The sequence below is a fragment of the Bombina bombina genome, chromosome 4, assembly GCF_027579735.1.
Source record: "Bombina bombina isolate aBomBom1 chromosome 4, aBomBom1.pri, whole genome shotgun sequence".
Classification (NCBI taxonomy): Eukaryota; Metazoa; Chordata; class Amphibia; order Anura; family Bombinatoridae; genus Bombina; species Bombina bombina.
Window position 1 is genome coordinate 900,438,211 of NC_069502.1, and position 20,905 is coordinate 900,459,115.

The 20,905-nt window shown below is 36.9% G+C and overlaps 1 non-coding gene across 1 annotated transcript; it reads right to left on the reverse strand.

Moving 5' to 3' along the window:
* Nucleotides 1–14,163: 14,163 nt before the first annotated feature.
* On the reverse strand, nucleotides 14,164–14,236 carry TRNAM-CAU (transfer RNA methionine (anticodon CAU)). The gene has a single exon. It is a non-coding gene; the product is annotated as a tRNA-Met (tRNA).
* Between the last annotated feature and the right edge of the window lie 6,669 nt (nucleotides 14,237–20,905).

A 20,905-nucleotide genomic window follows, 5' to 3' on the forward strand; every position in this document is an offset into this window, starting at 1 on the left:
TTGTAGCTAGCTTAGGGTTTATTTTTATTTTACAGGCAAGTTTGTATTTATTTTAACTAGGTAGAATAGTTATTAAATAGTTATTAACTATTTAATAACTACCTAGTTAAAATAAAGACAAATTTACCTGTAAAATAAAACCTAACCTAAGTTACACTAACACCTAACCTAGCCATACAATTAAATAAATTACCTAAATTAAATACAATTAAATAAATTAAATAAAATTAGCTAAATTACAAAAAATAAAACCACTAAATTACAGAAAATAAAAAATAAATTACAAGATCTTTAAACTAATTACACCTAATCTAAGAGCCCTATCAAAATAAAAAAACCCCACCCAAAATTAAAAAAACCCTAGCCTAAACTAAACTATCAATAGCCCTTAAAAGGGCCTTTTGCGGGGCATTGCCCCAAAGAAATCAGCTCTTTTACCCATAAAAAAAAATACAAACAACCCCCTCAACAGTAAAACCCACCCACCACCCACACAACCAACCCCCCAAATAAAATCCTAACTAAAAAAACCTAAGCTCCACATTGCCCTGAAAAGGGCATTTGGATGGGCATTGCCCTTAAAAGGGCATTTAGCTCTATTGCTGCCCAAAGCCCTAACCTAAAAATAAAACTCACCCAATACACCCCTAAAAAATCCTAACAATAACCCCCGAAGATTCACTTACCGGGAGAAGTCTTCATCCAAGCGGCAAGATGTCCTCAACAAAGCCAGCAGAAGTGGTCCTCCAGACGGGCAGAAGTGGTCCTACAGACGGGCAGAAGTCTTCATCCAGATGGCATCTTCTATCTTCATCCATCCGGCGCGGAGCGGGTCCATCTTCAAGACATCCGGCGCGGAGCATCCTCTTCTTCCGACGGACTAACGACGAATGAAGGTTCCTTTAAGTGACGTCATCCAAGATGGCGTCCCTTAGATTCCGATTGGCTGATAGAATTCTATCAGCCAATCAGAATTAAGGTTGATTGGATCAGCCAATAGGATTGAACTTGCATTCCATTGGCTGATTGGAACAGCCAATAGAATGCAAGCTCAATCCTATTGGCTGATTGGATCTATTTAGCTAATTTTATTTAATTGTATTTAATTTAGGTAATTTATTTAATTGTAGTATAGTGTTAGGTGTTATTGTAACTTAGGTTAGGTTTTATTTTACAGGCAAATTTTTATTTATTTTAGCTAGGTAGTTATTAAATAGTTAATAACTATTTAATAACTATTCTACCTAGTTAAAATAAATACAAACTTGCCTGTAAAATAAAAATAAACCCTAAGCTAGCTACAATGTAACTATTAGTTATATTGTAGTTAGCTTAGGGTTTATTTTATAGGTAAGTATTTAGTTTTAAATAGGAATAATTTAGGTAATGATAGTAATTTGTATTTAGATTTATTTAAATTATATTTAAGTTAAGGGGTGTTAGGGTTAGACTTAGATTTAGGGGTTAATAAATTTAGAATATTGGCAGCGACGTTGGGGACGGCAGATTAGGGGTTAAAAAATGTAGGTAGGTGTTGGCGATGTTGGGGGCAGCAGGTTAGGGGTTAATAAATATAATATAGGTGGCGGCGATGTCTGGAGCGAAAGATTAGGGGTTAATAAGTATAATGTAGGTGGCGGCGATGTTGGGGGCAGCAGAGTAGGGGTTAATAATATTTAACTAGTGTTTGCGAGGCAGGAGTGCAGCGGTTAAGGGGTTAATATGTTTATTATAGTGGCGGCGATGTCCATAGCAGCAGATTAGGGGTTAAAATTTTTATTATAGTGTTTGTGATGTGGGAGGGCCTCGGTTTAGGGGTTAATAGGTAGTTTATGGGTGTTAGTGTACTTTGTAGCACTTTAGTTATGAGTTTTATGTTACGGCGTTGTAACATAAAACTCTTAACTACTGACTTTAAAATGCGGTATGAATCTTGTCGGTATAGGCTGTACTGCTCACTTTTTGGCCTCCCAGGACAAACTCGTAATACCGGCGCTATGGAAGTCCCATATAAAAAAGGCTTTACGAAATTTATGTAAGTTGGTTTGCGGTACTATTCTAATACCCCAAAACATATAAAAAAAAACCCATCAAATAAAAAAAAATATATTCTAAAAATAAATTAACAATAGCCCTTAAAAGGGCCTTGTAGGGCATTGCCCTAATGATAATAGCTCTTTTGCATAAAATAAAACAATTACCCCCCAACATTACAACCACCCACCCCCCAACCTCCCAAAATAAAAAAAATCCTAACTAAAAAAAAACTAAACTATACATTGCCCCGAAATGAACATTCGGCTGGGCATTGCCCTTAAAAGAGCATTCAGTTTTTTTTCTGCTCATAATTATAAATAATCTTAAAAAAAACACCCAAAAAAAGAAAAAAAAACTAACTCTAACCCCAAAATTGGTCCATCTTCTATCTTCATCCCGGTGGCGGAGGGTTATCTTCTATTTTTATCCTGTTGATGGCTGTGAAGCCTTCAGCGAGGTTGAGGCGACGCCGGTGGTCCTCTTCAGAGCATCGACAAGGAACTCCTCTTCATGCAGTCTCGATTGAATGCAAGGTACCCCTTTTATATAGGGGTACCCTTGCATTCCTATTGGCTGATTTGATTCTTCAAATTCAAATCAGCCAATAGGATAAAAGGAAAAAGCTGTTTATTTTTGGTAATTTTGATTGTTATTTTTTGTAAGGGTAGGTTTTGTGTAATTATTAGTTGTTTTTTTGGTAATGTTAGGTTTTTTATTTTTTGGTAATGTATGTTTTTTATTTTTTGTTGTGTAGGTTTTTTATTTTTACGTAATGGTATATTTTTTTTTAGGGTAAGCTTAGGTTTTAATTTATTTTACAGGTAAGTTTTCTTTGTGAAGTGGGGGGATGGCGGTTTAGGGGTTAATAGTTTATATAGTTTGCTTTGTGGGGGGATAGTGGTTTAGGGGTTAATAGTTTATTTAGATAGTTTGGGATGTGGGGGGATCGCGGTTTAGGGGTTAGTAGTTCATTTAGATAGTTTGCGATGTAGGGGATGGTGGTTTAGGGGTTAACAGTTTTATTTAGGGTTGGTGATGTGGGGGGATGGAGTATTAGGGGTTATTAGGCTAGCTGCTTATGGTAGCGCGTTCGTTTTTAAAAAAAAAACAATTTGTCATTTTCACGAGTAGGGTGTTTTTTTCCCACAATTTTTTTTCCATTGATTTCTATGGGGGAACACCTGCACGTGCACCTGAAAACACTGCTAGTGATGTTTCCACTTCTCGGGCTACCGCTAGCGGAATTTTTATTTATTTTTTGCAACTTGCAATATGAGCGGATACCGAGAAGTGGATAAAACATTTCCCTACTGGTGTTTGTAATCTCGTCCTTACTTGGGAGTGACCCATTTGGGATTTTTTTTATCAGTTTCACAAATCATACAGTCTATACCATGAGGCGCCCTTTTGTTTTTACCTTGCAAATAGTGTATTACAACACTTTTACATTTGCCTTTGAAAGTATAGGGAGTGCTATACATGCATCAGATGCATTAATATGCATCAGTTAGACAATATAATCAGCAACAAGTAATATCTGAGTGTTATTGTTTGCGTGGGGCTGAGTACAAAATATTATGCTGCGTGTTATCAGTTATGCTGAACTTTGCACCCATTTACAGTATTGTTTTACCACCTTCATAGCAGTTCTTCTTTGCTATGTGCGATATTGTGTACTGGGCCTTTTAACAGTACAAAGTAGACCGATTACACAAGATAGATGCGCACACGAACTGCATGAAACACACACACACACTGCTCAAAAACATGCTTGTGCACACATTGAGGGAAATTATTACTCTAGAAAAAAGCCCAATGGATTTATAAACTAGGGAAAATCCACCCCAATGGTTTGAATATGGCGGTGGACTAGCATTGCTTCCTATAAAGTGTTTTGGACATCCATGTGATATAGGTGGTAATGTACTTGTTTTCACCTATTTACACTTTTAATATCTTTATAGTATCTCTTAGAACTTATACGCTTTATACAGTACTGATGTTAGGACTCGAATACCCGATTTTGTACGCAAATGTTCAATTTTAGGGGTTGCTCCCTTTTGTCACTTTATGTATATATTTACATTTTTTGTGCTTACTTGTAAAATCCCACAATTTATGGAGGTTCTCTCACCGCTGTCCAGTAAGGGGGTATGACACACACATACAGAGTATTTATGCTTTAGATATCCTGGATAGTTATATATCATATCATGCCCCATGTCAAACGGATTTGCATTACAAATTTCTCTCTGTGTTACATTATATCCTTGTCCCAGTACCTTTGTAACACATTGGCTTTGTGATAATAATTATTATCTGACTACCCCTATCACTCCGATAGTTCATTTACATTACTAGCCCCAATAGAGACAGCAGGCACTATCTATTGCAGGTAATCTTAGGGTGAAGGTGTGTCCCATTCAGCCTATAGGAATGCACAGATAGAATTAATTGAGTTGCGCTCACAATACAATGCACCAGTAACAGTAGACTGAACCCCGCTTCTACTCTAGACATAACATGTAGATATGACATTGGTGCTTAACTTTCTGTGATCACTGTTGAGCAAGCGCTCATTGCTATTTCCACTGCTAACAGTAGGTTGCCACTTTTGCATGATCATGTAACTGCTATCTACCCTCTCGCATATCATTTTCAGTTTGTTTATCTCCTTTTCTGCTAGTTATGGGCATTCTGCTAATAGATACTAGGTTGTGATAACTACAGTACATATAAGACAAAGTGTTATTATCTATTATTCACATCTGGATCCGTTGTTTTAAATTCTTTGTTTGTTTGTATCATTATGGGATGTTTTAGATTACTATGGGAAATATAGCACTGACACGGTTTACACTGCTTGTATCTGGGTCACACACATTCTTTTATTAGGCATTATTTAGACTACAGTTCTACTCACACATATGGATACTTTGTATTTAAAGGGACAGTCAACCGACTCAACACAAGAACTTTTGATGTTTTAAAACATAGATAATCTCTTTATTACCCATTCCCAAGTTTTGCATTACCAACACAGTTATATTAATATACTTTTTACCACTGTGATTACCTTGTATCTAAGCTTCTGCTGACTGCCACCTGACCACATGACATTTTATTTATTATCTATTGACTTTCATTTTAGCCAATTAGTGTAGTGTCTGCCACAATCCATGGGCGTGATCACAGTGTTATCTATATGGTTTACATGAACTAGCTCTCCCCTGTTGTGAATAGCAAATAAAACAGCATGTGATAAGAGGCGGCCTTCAACGGCTTAGAAATTATCATATGAACCTCCTAGGTTTAGCTTTCAACTAAGAATACCAAGCGAACAAAGCAAAATTGCTGATAAAAGTAAATTGGAAAGTTGTTTAAAATTACATGCCCTATTTGAAACATGAAAGTTTTTTTTTGGACTTGACTGTCCCTTTAACATTGCATCAATGTTATTTTAGAATGTTTTTAGATCGTACAGTGGGGCAAAAAAGTATTTAGTCAGCCACCAATTGTGCAAGTTCTCCCACTTAAGAAGATGAGAGAGGCCAGTAATTTTCATCATAGGTATACTTCAACTATGAGAGACAAAATGTAGAAACAAATCCAGACAATCACATTGTCTGATTTGGAAAGAATTTATTGCATATTATGGTGGAAAATAAGTATTTGGTCACCTACAAACAAGCAAGATTTCTGGCTCTCACAGAATTGTATCTTCTTCTTCAAGAGGCTCCTCTGTCCTCCATTCATTACCTGTATTAATGGCAACTGTTTGAACTTGTTATCAGTATAAAAGACACCTGTCCACAACCTCAAACAGCCACACTCCAAACTCCACTATGGTGAAGACCAAAGAACTGTCGAAGGACACCAGAAACAAAATTGTAGACCTACACCAGGCTGGGAAGACTGAATCTGCAATAGGCAAGCAGCTTGGTGTGAAGAAATCAACTGTGGGAGCAATAATTAGAAACTGGAAGACATACAAGACCACTGATAATCTCCCTCGATCTGGGGCTCCACGCAAGATCTCACCCAGTGGGGTCAAAATGATCACAAGAACGGTGAGCAAACATCCCAGAACCACACGGGGGGACCTAGTGAATGACCTGCAGAGAGCTGGGACCAACGTAACAAAGGCTACCATCAGTAACACACTACGCCGCCAGGGACTCAGATCCTGCAGTGCCAGACGTGTCCCCCTGCTTAAGCCAGTACATGTCCGGGCCCATCTGAAGTATGCTAGAGAGCATTTGGATGATCCAGAAGAAGATTGGGAGAATGTCATATGGTCAGATGAAACAAATGTAGAACTGCTTGGTAGAAACACAACTCATCGTGAAGAACACCATACCTACTGTGAAGCATGGGGGTGGCAACATCATGCTTTGGGACTGTTTCTCTGCAAAGGGAACAGGACGACTGATCCGTGTACATGAAAGAATGAATGGGGCCATGTATTGTGAGATTTTGAGTGCAAACCTCCTTCCATCAGCAAGGGCATTGAAGATGAAACGTGGCTGGGTCTTTCAGCATGACAATGATCCCAAACACACTGACCTGGGGACGAAGGAGTGGCTTCGTAAGAAGCATTTCAAGGTCCTGGAGTGGCCTAGCCAGTCTCCAGATCTCAACCCCATAGAAAACTGGAGGGAGTTGAAAGTCCGTGTTGCCCAGCGACAGCCCCAAAAGATCACTGCTCTAGAGGACATCTGCATGCAGGAATGGGCCAACATACCAGCAACAGTGTATGACAACCTTGTGAAGACTTACAGAAAACGTTTGACCTCTGTCATTGTCAACAAAGGATATATAACAAAGTATTGAGATGAACTTTTGATGTTGACCAAATACTTATTTTCCACCATAATTTGCAAATAAATGATTTCCAAATCAGACAATGTGATTATCTGGATTTGTTTCCACATTTTGTCTCTCATAGTTGAGGTATACCTATGATGAAAATTACAGGCCTCTCTCATCTTCTTAAGTGGGAGAACTTGCACAATTGGTGACTGACTAAATACTTTTTTGCCCTACTGTATATGTATGTTTTTTCACTTGCTTTGTAATTTTGTGTAAACCTTAGTGTTGCTATGACATCTGCTTTTTTTTCACTAGGGGGAGGGGCCTATATGGCATTTAAGTTGGATTTTCACTTGTATTTGTTGGTCTGATGAAGGGGTGCAGGCCCCGAAACATCACTGGAATAAAGAACACTTTTTGAAGTCAAGACCAGTGAGTGCTGTTTCCTTTTATATATATATATATATATATATATATATATATATATATATATATATATATATATATATATTATAATAATAATAATAATAATAATAAGCAGGTATTGGCGCACCTCAAGGCACATGAGACCACAAATTATTTTACATATTTTAACTTTTTTCCTTTTTTCCTTAATGCTGCAAAAATTGCCATCTTAATATTTCATAATTTTTTTAATTTTTTTTTAAATAAAGATGGGATCTTAGTCACACAATATGTCCATATTCTGCTCAGCCAGTCACCACTTACAAGGTGTCCCACATAAGACTGGTCCTAACTCTATGAAATTTAGCCAAGCTAAACTCAAGAATACAATTCTAATATATCAAAATAGAATTTCCAATCTCTCATCAAGACTGCATGGGATGAGGCTTCCTGGCTACATGTTATTACACATACTTCAAACTTGTTTCCCAATGCTGCAAAAAATTGCCTTCTCAACACCTCTTGAGTCTTAACACTATGAAATTAGCCAATACAATTCTAATATACCAAAATAACATTCCAACATTACAATTCTCATCCAGACTGAATGGGATGAGGTTTCCTGGCTTTATATACACACAGTTAAATATCTGTGTCTAGAACACACCTGAACTGGGTGGAGTGCTTTAAACCAAAGGGCTTTGGTCAGTTTCCCCAGTGATAAATCAGTAAGAAATAATGGTTAAGCACATCTAATAAAAGCATATGTTTTTATATGCACATATTGTGGAGTGCTGCCAAAGTGACCAAAATGAACATAATAATAAGAGCAGGTATTGGCGCACCTCAAGACACATGAGACCACAAAGTATTTCACATATTTTAACTTTATTACTTTATATATATATATATATATATATATATATATATATATATATATAACAAATAAAAAACTAGGATATGGGGTACACTTAATCTTTTGGGGTAGATTTATCAAGCAGCGGATGCTGCAAGCTACCGCTGCAGTTTCAGGTTCCCCTGAAGACCGCTGTTCCTTAACTCGGACAGCAATCATCCCGATCGGATATGATCAGGATGATTGACACCCCCTGCTAGTGGCCGATTGTCCCGCGAATGTGCAGGGGGGGTATTGAACAAGCATTTCGCACAAAATGCTTGTGCAATGATAAATGCCGCTACAGCTTATTATATCCGCCCGACACTTGATAAATCGGCCCCTTTATCTGCTGAGGCAATTCACACACCTTTGATGAAGCTGTTTCAATACATTAATTTCAGCTGCCTACAGAAATAATACGTTAATAAAACACAATTTGGGATTCTATGCATAATTTTTTAATAAAAATAAATAATTGAAAAATTTATTATTTTCTGTTAGTTTGCAATTTATTCAAAAAACAAGTTGGAATAAAATATCTGCTAATGAAAAATAAATTTGAAAATACCTGTTTGGGTGGCTTACAGATGTATTAAAGTCAAAATTAAACTTAAATGGATTGAATAGTGCACAAAAAATTTTCACCGCATTCGCCATTTTTATAGAGTTATAGAGAGTTCTAAGAGGAAACCATGGTTGTGTAAAAAAATGATTATAGATTAACTAAAAAATTCTAAATAATCCATAGAATATATATATATAGTATTTATAATAATTATTAATAATTATTATTAATATTTTTAATATTTTAGATTAAATATTTCCATAATGTGCTGTAAGATATCTAATTCTTCATGTGTACTAACCTGATACCAGCTTAAAACCTGAAGCACGTTACGCATATTTTACATTCCAATTTTCTTCACATAGAAAAAACATGTAATTTTAATGATTAAATATATATTAGATGTATAAATATATATATATATATATATATATATATATATATATATATATATATATATACAGTATATATATATATATATATATATATATACAGTATATATATATTTACATATAATATATATATTTACATATAATATATGTTTATATATTGTATGTATGTATATATGATATTGTGAATGTATATCTATACCTAAATATCTATAGTAATATATATAGGTATACGTATATACAGATATATAGAAAAATATTTATTTAAAATAAAAATAGCACTTTCCTGTATGTCAAGCACATTGGAATGTTAAATATTTACAGCAAAACAGGTCTTCACAAAACATTATGCTGAAATATTTTGACTGATCTTTGTGCCTTATTAAGTGAGTGAACTTTGACACAAATTTGCTGTTTTCTCTTTTAGAAGACATATGCTAATTAGGGCATTAGTGCTGAGGTCATCCTTTGCAAACTTTGGGCTAGTGTACAAGTGAAGCGCTAATTTATAGCGCGCCTGTAAACATGTGGCTGGTAATTGCTACTGCGAGCACTCGCAATTAGCGCTCCGAAAATTATCCAGAGATCAGATCGCTGGTTCATTTTCTAAATGTGCCCAAATTGCTCCCAAAAGAAAGTGTAGTGTTGGTTTTAATACATGAAAAATATTAGCGTATATGGTTATATACATATATTTTTTTTAATCTACTGTCCATCGTTGCGCTAGGTTTTTATGACGTATCTCACAGCATGAGAACGAGGCTCCCATTGGAGCCTAAGGTTGCGTTCGCATTGCGGGCCACTTCAAATACCAGCGCACATTTCTGTACGCTGGTGTTATGAGTGGAGCGCAAATATAACATTTGCGAAAGTGCAATTTTGCACTACACTCGTAATCTGGCCCTTTATAGGAAGATAATTTATCTCTACAACCAATCTCATATGTTTTAGGCTTTTAATTTAGACTTGTTTGGGTAAAACAATGAATGGCTTGTAAAGCTATTTATCAAGGTATTATTTAATTGGAGAAGGGCTGTCCATTTCGAGGACCTTGATTGTCTTATGAAACTGGGGTCAAAAAAGGAAAAGCATTTTCATGTTTAATTAAATTACTTGATTTGTTTTCCTGAAGTAATTGCAGAACAAATTGACTGATTTCCCTATATATTTTTATTTTTTTTATTTTCAATCAAGCTTTATTGAATCAAAATTACAGGTGTACACAGAAAGGCCTAAATACAGTGAACAACAAACTTTCTTTCAAGTATTTGAAATCCTCCTTTCTTGCAGCTTAATAGGATCACAAATCACATAGTTAGACAAATCTATATAGTAAAATATATATATATATATATATATATATATATATATATATATGACAAGATTCTTGATACAAGGTTCACCATTGTTCTTATATAGCTTGAATTATTTTTAACATTTTTCCATAATACTATAACTGCAGTCAAATCATGGTCAGGTTGTGTGTCAGGTTTTAAGAAAAGGTTAAGAGGGTTCCTTAGAAGAAGGACGAGTGAAGAAAAGGGAGAAAAAAAAATTGAGGGGGTGGTGTATTTGTCTCACTTTACACAGGAGCGCTCCTCCAGGTGACTAGCATCATTTCATGGGTGCCAATCTGATTGATTTTAAAGTAGTGGAATCTAGTCTCCAACAAGAGCAACTCCTCAACCAAGCAAGTCCACTCCTCGATCGTTGGGATGACCCCAGACTTCCACCTTCTGGGAATGAGTCTTTTGGCTCCAGTGATCATAATAAGCAGTAAAGCCCAATTGTGTATCTCTCTGAATTTAGGGAGTCTAAGAAGGAGTATTGTTTCCGGTGTGTTAGGTATTAGAGTTTGCAATTTGTCAGATATTAGCCCCAAATTTTTTTTTGCCAATACCCTTGTAGTCTTGGGCATGACCACCATATATGAAGGAGGGTACCATGCTCACCGCATCCCCTCCAGCACAGAGGGGTTGCTGTCAAGAAGTATTTGTGAAGTCTTGATGGTGTGAGGTACCACCTGCACAATAATTTTAAATGTGTCTCCTGCACAGTGGCAGAAACCGATGAACGTTTTGATAATTTAAATGATCTAAGCCAGGTGTCCTGATCAATTTCTTTGTTAATGTCTTTGTTCCAAGCTATGGTATACGTTGGCAACTGTGTGTCTGAGGTTGAGAGTAACAGTTTATAAACTAAAGAAATCAAGCATCTTGTCTGTGTGGCTGAAGTGCATAAGTGTTCGAATGCAGTGAGTTCTCTTGTAAAATTTTCTCTGTGTTGGTGATAAGTGAGGTAGTGAGTGAGCTGGTGATATCTTAACCAAGATGAGAATATTTCGCCGCATTTTTCTGCCAGGTGTTCTTGGGAGCACAATTTACCATTGTCCATAGCAAAATACAATGAACCAGTTCTCAAACAGCATGGTCTACTTAAGCGTGTGCCTAAGGGGCTGTAGGGTAGTTCTGGGTTCTCGATGATAGGTATTAGTGGTGAATGTCTGGAGGACAGGTGTGTGCTGGTCTTCACTAACCTGTCCCACTCGCGCAGCACCTCTGCTGTCAAGGGATAGTTATTTAAGCTCCTGGGACGTAGGGTTGAAGGGATCCATGCCAACGTACCCATATTTTTTAACATAAATATTTGTCCGTCTAGCCGCACCCAAGCTTTGTGCGTTGTATTATGAGACCATTCTATGAGGCACATCTGTAAGTATTCAGATCGGGGAACCCCAGTCCTCCTTTATCTTGAGGCAAATACATTGTCTTTCTTGGGACGCGCGGTTTTGTGCCTCTCCAGACAAACTGCACTAAGTTTATTTGTAAGTGGGGCAGGAAGTCTTTTGGGAGAGGGGTTGGGAGGGTTTGCAGAATATATAATATGCGTGGAAGGACATTCATTTTGATCACCCCAATTTTGCCTTACCATGAAAGTGATTTGTTCATCCATGACGAAAGATCTCTAATTATTTCCTCTTTTAGGCCTAGATAATTAGCTTTATATAATTCCTGGGGGTTCGATGTGATATATGTACCTAAATATTTTAATTTTGATATTGTGATGGGAACTTTATACTCTTCTTGTAAATAGTGTACTTGTTCTGTAGGAGCGTTAATATTTAGGAGTTCTGATTTTGAAAGATTTAGGTGAAAATTAGACAGAGTGCCGTATGCTTGTATTTCACGTAGAAGTTCAGGGACAGATGTATCTATACTCGTTAAGGTGTAGAGGATATCATCCGCATATAACGCCTGCTTATACTCGACGTCTCCTACTTCCCTATATATTTTTTTATTATTGTAATGCTACATAACTATAATCATCTGAATTGAATTCTGTTTCTGATTCTGATTTGGTTTTATTTGGTTTTTAATTTATAGTTTATACTTCCAAGTGCTTGGTAACTCTTTGCATCATAGCTGGAGAAGACTTTACTGATTACGAATTATTTACCCCTTGGAGCGCTATTTTCAGTTTTTCAGAGGCTTTAAAAAATATTAGGGACATTGTTTGATGGTGTAATGTATTTCTTATATTCTCTCTTCCTTTAGAAAACATTTCTTGTAAATTTGTAGACTGAGTAGAAGCATAATCCTCTTCATCTGAGGAAATACTACTCTTTTTATTTGAAGACCAAAGTGCCAAAAATATCTCCCATTTTATTAGTTACCTCAGTCTTAGCTGCTGAGAGGATAGGATTAGACATCAATACACTAAGGTCTAGATTTTTTTCATTTTGGAAGTATAACATTTTGCTAAATATGAAGCAATCAATTTAATTATAATAATAATAATAATATAATGTTAATTAATAATGATTAAATGAATATTATCATTTAAATGTAGCATAATAAAAGGTATATAAAAAGTATTGAAAATATTTTTTTGTAAATATAAATTTGAGATATTCTCAAAGATATTTGCAACTCTCTTTGTGGCAGTATGATATTTGAATTAGCAAAGTAGCGAAATCTGCCATTTCTTAAAGGGACACTGAACCCAATTTTTTTTCTTTCATGATTCAGATAGAGCATGACATTTTAAGCAACTTTCTAGTTTACTCTTATTATCAATTTTTCTTCATTCTCTTGCTACCTTTATTAAAATCAAATTTGGGTTTAGTGTACCTTTAAGATGGCAGGCCCAAATGAAAACTGTATTGTACATATATAAATTCAGTTTCTAGAAAGAATAGGGTGGACAAAAAAACTTGCATGGTGGGTGGAAACAAAATACTAACAGAAAGGGTAAGATATCAGTAGAGAAACAAAAAGCAAGAGGAACAACAAAGTGAAGTAAGCATTCAATAATTGTAGGAAGAAATATCTCTTGTGAGCAATAATAAATAAAGAATTCAAAAAGAACAAACCAAAGTACACGAAATCAGGGAGAGGTTAACCACTGAAAGCAGAAAAGAAGATTAAGATAAGGAGAACCTGAATGGTTGAAAAGAATATTAATTAAATTATTATTTTCTTTCCCTGCTAAGTTTAGTTAAAAGTTATGGGATCATTGAAAACTGTAGAACTGCATAATCTACAAATGCACAATAAAAATTCGGTGGCGGACTGGGAATCATGTCTGCTCGACCTATGGTAAATCTACCCCAATGTGTTTACCAACAGAGTGCTACTTTCCCTATTTTTTTTTTAATTTATTTTTTTGTTTCATGCTCTTTAGGAGCTGCTGCCTCATAAAGTATGCATATAAATATATTGTGCACATTTTGATAATGTAAGTGAATTGCAAAATTGTTTAAAATTGCATGCTCTATCTGAATCATGAAAGCTTAAATTTGACTAGAGTCTCTTTAAAGACTTCTGATTTTTAGAGATTTCACAGTGATTATCATTGGTGCTCAATTATTATTATTATTTATTTATAAAGCGCCAACAGATTCCGCAGCGCTGCCCATGGGTTTAAAGAAAAAAGTACAACGGAGAAACAATACAATAAAAGACAACATTTTACAGACAAATACAGGGGGAATAGGCCCTATTCCCGTGGGAACTTACAATCCAGATGGGTAGGAAAGAGTATTTTGAAAGAACAAGTGCCTTGTGTGAGGCTTGAACTCACAACCTTCAGATCATGAGACTGACGTGCTACCTACTGCGCTAACAAGGCCCAATACGACAATAAACATATGAGGTAAATCCATATATAAATTATATACAAAATTCCAGTGTTTAAAAGCAGTATTTCAGTAATTAAATTAAAGTAACATTAAACTGCTGAGTACCACTACAGTAGCAGGGTTACTACTCGCCATGCTATTGTTTTTCCTCCTGTACCTGCAGCTCTCTTTTAAGCTGTTCACTTATTTTAACCCTTTACAGAAGCCTAGTTGTCTGAGTACCGCCCTCTGTTTCCTGCCCTGAGTGCTGGCGTGGTGCCATAAGAATTCTGCCGCTGGGAGTCTCCACTGCTATGGCCATAGAGAGAGTGTGAACAAGAGGCCTGCTGGATTCCTCTGTACAGAAACACAGCCAAGACATTAAAGGGACAGGATACCCACATTTTGAAGCACTTGACAGTGATGCAGCATAACTATAAAAAGCTGACAAGAGAATATTCTATGAATATCTCTGTGTAAAACAGGTGAGTTTACCTCAAAATTTCCACAGCTCACAATAGTAAGTGCTCTGTGAACAGTACTCCTTCAGCTGCTGTCCAGCTGCAAGTTGGAAAAAAAAACAATATCCAATCAGCATCAGCAGTGCTGAGGTCATGCATTGCTTTACTGTGATCTCATGAGATTTCACTGAAATCTTGTGAGATTTCATAGTAAAATTCCTTAAACTGAGTAGGGAAATAACATGTGCCTTCCTATGCCAAATGCACGCCCTCTTGCAAGTTCCAGGACTTAGCATCATGATTTGCAGTTTAAAATCCCTTTACAATGAGATATGGCTCCTGAGGAAACTTTGAGATAAAATATCTTCCTTTTTTACATAGAGATGTTCAGGTGATATTTTCCAGTCAGCTTTATACAACTATGCTCAATTACTTTCAATTGGTTTAACATTTGGGTATCATGTCCCTTTAAAAATATTACAAATTTATGGCATGTGGAGTTCCAGGCTCCCGTGGTTTCCCCTGACATGCTGTGTTGCAGCAAAGTTGTTTATGTATATTCCAGGGGCCATATAAAGGACTGTGGAAGAGCTCCATCCTGCCCTATGGCATTTCCAGGGATTTCTTTGGGATTGTGTCTATTTGGGAATATGACTTTCTCTATATTATACATGGCCTTGTTCCTATGGCTATGTTTAAATGTTTTGATGCATTTTGACAATTCTAATGCTGCTCTTGCTTCTAAAGTTGTTACTGCTCTTGTTGTTTGTTCCTTACAGTTTTTGGCTGGAGCTAAGTACTGCATTCACTCTACAGAATCGGAATTGTTGGCAGCTATTCTGCCTTCAAATAAGCAAAAAAGGTCAGTTCATTATTTACCTTTTACTAGTTCTGGGCCTACTGAGGTTGATGTTTCTGTTTATGAATTAGATAAATCCTCAGAGGGGGAAGTTCTCTCAGACAATTAAGGTTTTTCTCTGGTTATGTATTAGAGATATCGCCTTTTCTGTTTAAAGACACATGAAATCCAAAAACTTTCTTTCATGATTTATGTATAACATACAATTTTAAACAACTTTCCAAATTTATTATCCTTTGCTGAAAGGTTTATCTAGGAAAGCTCAGGAGCAGCAAAGAACCTAGGCTCTAGCTGCTGATTGGTGGCTGTATATATATATATATATATATATATATATATTGTATTGTGTAATATAGCAAGAGGACTCATCCTGGAAAATAGCCAGGTTGAAAAAAGACAGGGAAACAGCACTCTTTTGAAAATAGTCAATATTTTACTAGCACAATTTATATACATTAATAGTAAAGGAGATGGCATTCGGGAGTCCTGCCTCCCCCCTTGCACCGCAAGGATAGGAAAAATACACCGTGTGTAAAGATACAAAATCAGTTTGCAACAGTAATATTTACCAAGAGAAACAAATACTATGGGACCTTCCGAGTCCGATAGACAGAACCTGACCGGTCAGGGGATGTGCGGAGCAAGTTGCCAAATATATAAATGCAGCACAATACAAAGCTGACTTAAGTAAAGCCTGTCACACTTCCTACACCCGGCTGCACACAGCACCTCTGTGAAGAGGTGGTTGCTGGGCAGGTAAAGCGTAGTAAGGGATCTAAGAAAGTGATGACAGCCTTATAACAAGCGGAATATGCTAGTCAGACATACCTTGCAATCTGTACATTGAAGAAATTATATTCAGAGGGGAAGTGTGTACCAGAGATCAACTACACCCTGCTGCATCCGACACCTCACTCAGGAGGTATAGCCGTCGGGCAGGTAGTGAAATGGGATCTAAGTGATCAAGTGGAGACACGCCCTCAGGATATGTACATAAGTAGATAAACCAGACATTTCAATCTTCATATATAAATAACATGTTTTGCAGACAAGGTATTAATAGGCACATTTAAGCAGATAGCGTTAATGCATGCTATGCAGAGAAGCAGATGAGTGTGTTAGTATTCAGCATGTATCTGTCCATTTGTTATTAGATGAACTATAATCCTTGTAAGTTCCTAGAGAAAGCTACGCCCCCTCTCGACAGAGTGGCGTTTGCCAGGTGCGAAATTCATGCACATAAGCCAGAGCTGGTTAATACAGTTAGCGGCAAGGAATCTAATGACAATATGGAACCATACGACCTCATAGCTTCAGTGACAAATCGGCCGTGCCGAGTAGCTGTGAGTCCATGTCAATAGATGCCAAAAGATGCCAAGTGTTGATCCGGACTTTGCTTTAAATGTGCCTGATAGGGAACCGCAGGACTTGTTTGCAGATTCTTTGCTTTGAGATCCTCATACGCACATCACGTGATCCGGTCGGCTGGACCTATGCCGACGCGCGTTTCACCCGTGCGTCCAAGTTGCTTAACGGGCTTCGTCAGGGCGTGATATCCAAGGTGCACCTGTCACCATATTTATACACAGTGTCGTTTTGCGCCTCTACTGACGGGTGAAAATATTGCAGGTATATACAAAACTTGAAAGAATTTGTGAATTCTTTAAATAAGAATAAGAGTAACATCTCACTCACCCTACAGTTTAGTAAGGAAGAAATATCCTTTTTGGATATAAATGTGAAGATTAAAGATGGCTATCTGATGACAGAAAATTATCGCAAAAGCACGGCCACCAATAGCCTTCTTCACGCTTCCAGTCATCACCCAAGTCACCTAAAAAGAGGTATCCCCAAGGGCCAATTTCTCAGGCTACGCCGAAATTGTTCCACAAAAGGGAAGTACTATCAACATGCGGCTGAAATGGAAAAAAGGTTTTTGAATAGAGGATATTCAAAGAGGATAGTGAAACAAGCCCTAACCGGTGCGGCCCATCTGAATAGAGATAGCCTTCTGGTACCTAAAGACAAGACTGGTGAATCAAAAATTAGATTGGTTACTGAGTATAATTGCCACTGGACATCATTAAAACAGATCTTGGCACACAATTGGCACACTTTGATCAGTGATGAAGCTGTATCTCGTGATGTTGGGGATTTTCCAAACATCACAGCCAAAAGGGCACCGAATTTAAAAGACAAATTGGTGAGGAGCCAATATCTGTCGACTCCTAAACAACAAAATTGGTTGTCTAAACACAGATCCTATGGCAACCATCCCTGTGGTAAATGTGTTGCATGCAAGTATATGGTTAAGACCAAACAATTTGCAACACACACAGGTAAAACATATACTCTAAAACATTTTGTGAATTGCAACACGGAAGGGCTTGTTTACCTTCTTTCATGTAGCTGTCCACGTTACTACGTGGGAAAAACGAGAAGGGCCATAAAAGACCGGATAACAGAGCACCGGGACGATGTGAAATATAAGAACCAGAAAAGTAATGTTGCCAAACATTACGAACACATGCATGACAGTAATCCTGACTCTCTCTCCTTTATCGGTATAGATAGGGGTATAACCAACAATAGAGGGGGGGATAATGACAGAATTCTCCTCCAAAAGGAATGCAGGTGGATCTCAGTTCTGGGTACACAGCTTCCTGCAGGCCTCAATGACAAATTGGATATGGCCTGTTTTTTATAATTAAATACATTCTCTAACGTCTTGTATTACAGTTGGCTAAATTCTGATAATCATAAATAAATAGATGATTGCAACATTAATATATTTATATTTTTTCTTCTGATTTTTTAGACTTCTTTAAATATGCAATGTAAAGTAGGATATGTCCTTTTGCTACTTTATATTTGAATATAGACACTTAGTGTCTTTTCCCTAATTGTTGACACTTTGTATATACCTGCAATATTTTCACCCGTCAGTAGAGGCGCAAAACGACACTGTGTATAAATATGGTGACAGGTGCACCTTGGATATCACGCCCTGACGAAGCCCGTTAAGCAACTTGGACGCACGGGTGAAACGCGCGTCGGCATAGGTCCAGCCGACCGGATCACGTGATGTGCGTATGAGGATCTCAAAGCAAAGAATCTGCAAACAAGTCCTGCGGTTCCCTATCAGGCACATTTAAAGCAAAGTCCGGATCAACACTTGGCATCTTTTGGCATCTATTGTCATGGACTCACAGCTACTCGGCACGGCCGATTTGTCACTGAAGCTATCAGGTCGTATGGTTCCATATTGTCATTAGATTCCTTGCCGCTAACTGTATTAACCAGCTCTGGCTTATGTGCATGAATTTCGCACCTGGCAAACGCCACTCTGTCGAGAGGGGGCGTAGCTTTCTCTAGGAACTTACAAGGATTATAGTTCATCTAATAACAAATGGACAGATACATGCTGAATACTAACACACTCATCTGCTTCTCTGCATAGCATGCATTAACGCTATCTGCTTAAATGTGCCTATTAATACCTTGTCTGCAAAACATGTTATTTATATATGAAGATTGAAATGTCTGGTTTATCTACTTATGTACATATCCTGAGGGCGTGTCTCCACTTGATCACTTAGATCCCATTTCACTACCTGCCCGACGGCTATACCTCCTGAGTGAGGTGTCGGATGCAGCAGGGTGTAGTTGATCTCTGGTACACACTTCCCCTCTGAATATAATTTCTTCAATGTACAGATTGCAAGGTATTGTCTGACTAGCATATTCCGCTTGTTATAAGGCTGTCATCACTTTCTTAGATCCCTTACTACGCTTTACCTGCCCAGCAACCACCTCTTCACAGAGGTGCTGTGTGCAGCCGGGTGTAGGAAGTGTGACAGGCTTTACTTAAGTCAGCTTTGTATTGTGCTGCATTTATATATTTGGTAACTTGCTCCGCACATCCCCTGACCGGTCAGGTTCTGTCTATCGGACTCGGAAGGTCCCATAGTATTTGTTTCTCTTGGTAAATATTACTGTTGCAAACTGATTTTGTATCTTTACACACGGTGTATTTTTCCTATCCTTGCGGTGCAAGGGGGGAGGCAGGACTCCCGAATGCCATCTCCTTTACTATTAATGTATATAAATTGTGCTAGTAAAATATTGACTATTTTCAAAAGAGTGCTGTTTCCCTGTCTTTTTTCAACCTGGCTATTTTCCAGGATGAGTCCTCTTGCTATATTACACAATACAATACTATATAAGGGCCTGCACCATATGTACTTATAATATAAAATAAGGACCGATTTGTGGTACCTTTGTTCACTAGCCTATATATTTTTTAAAAAAAGCATTTGCTTCTCTCCCGTATCTATTTCTCGATAATATATATATATATATATATATATACCAATTGTCATTGCTGCTGGAAAGTTGTTTAAATTGTATGTTCTACATTTTGGGTTTCATGTCCCATTAAAGTTGAACATAGTTGTTCACTTTTAAGATATTTTGTTTACTTTAGAGTTTAATGTGACTTTCATGTTTTTAACTTACTTGTGGAATAAGTTTGGGAATTGTAGCTATCAGTAATAGTAACTATCAGTTTTTTTGATGAAGAGTGCAGCCTTTAGTCTTACTTTGGTTTATAGTAATTTCTGTATACCCTTTCTTTTCATCGAGTAGCTTTTTTGATATATGACTGCTGAATCTTCAGGCCTTTGGCACAAACTATAATATTTGATCACACTTTTTACCAAGTGCACTTCTCTCTTGTTTTTTAGGACTTTTTTTTTTGTTTTGTTTCTTTATACATTGCTGTAATATGAGGACACTGATTAATTTTGTTTTTTCACATGTGACCTTTGTTTTTGTAAAGCCAGAAAAAGCTATTTCTGCTGCAAATTGAAACCCAGGGAGTTATCCCTGCCTGAAAATGCCATTTTGGTCTCTGCAAGACATCCCTTTAATGCCATTCAGCTCAGACTGTCAGTTGATTTGAAATAATCAAGCTTGCTTTGTCATGGCTCCAACTATTTGATGCAATAGCTTTTACAAATACCACATTAGTCTTTTTTTCTTCCTGTATTCAAATTCTACACACTATTGTGCTCTTTCTTTCCATTCTGATACTAATGCATAATAAACTATATAAAAAAAACTGTATGTGAGATTGCTTTTCTATTAAAATAAAAAGAAAATCAGCCCAGGTGTTGCATAAAGGAACAATTTAGTATTCATGTGGTGGGTTGATGGATTGGAATGAATTAGTTTAACATATTGTTCTGAAAGGGTTGTTATATAATGACAAAAATACACTTCCAGCTGTTTAAATATTAAAGCATGTAAACCTTGTACAGGGTCTGTGTTATTAAACTGATTTTATAGAACTTGTTTAA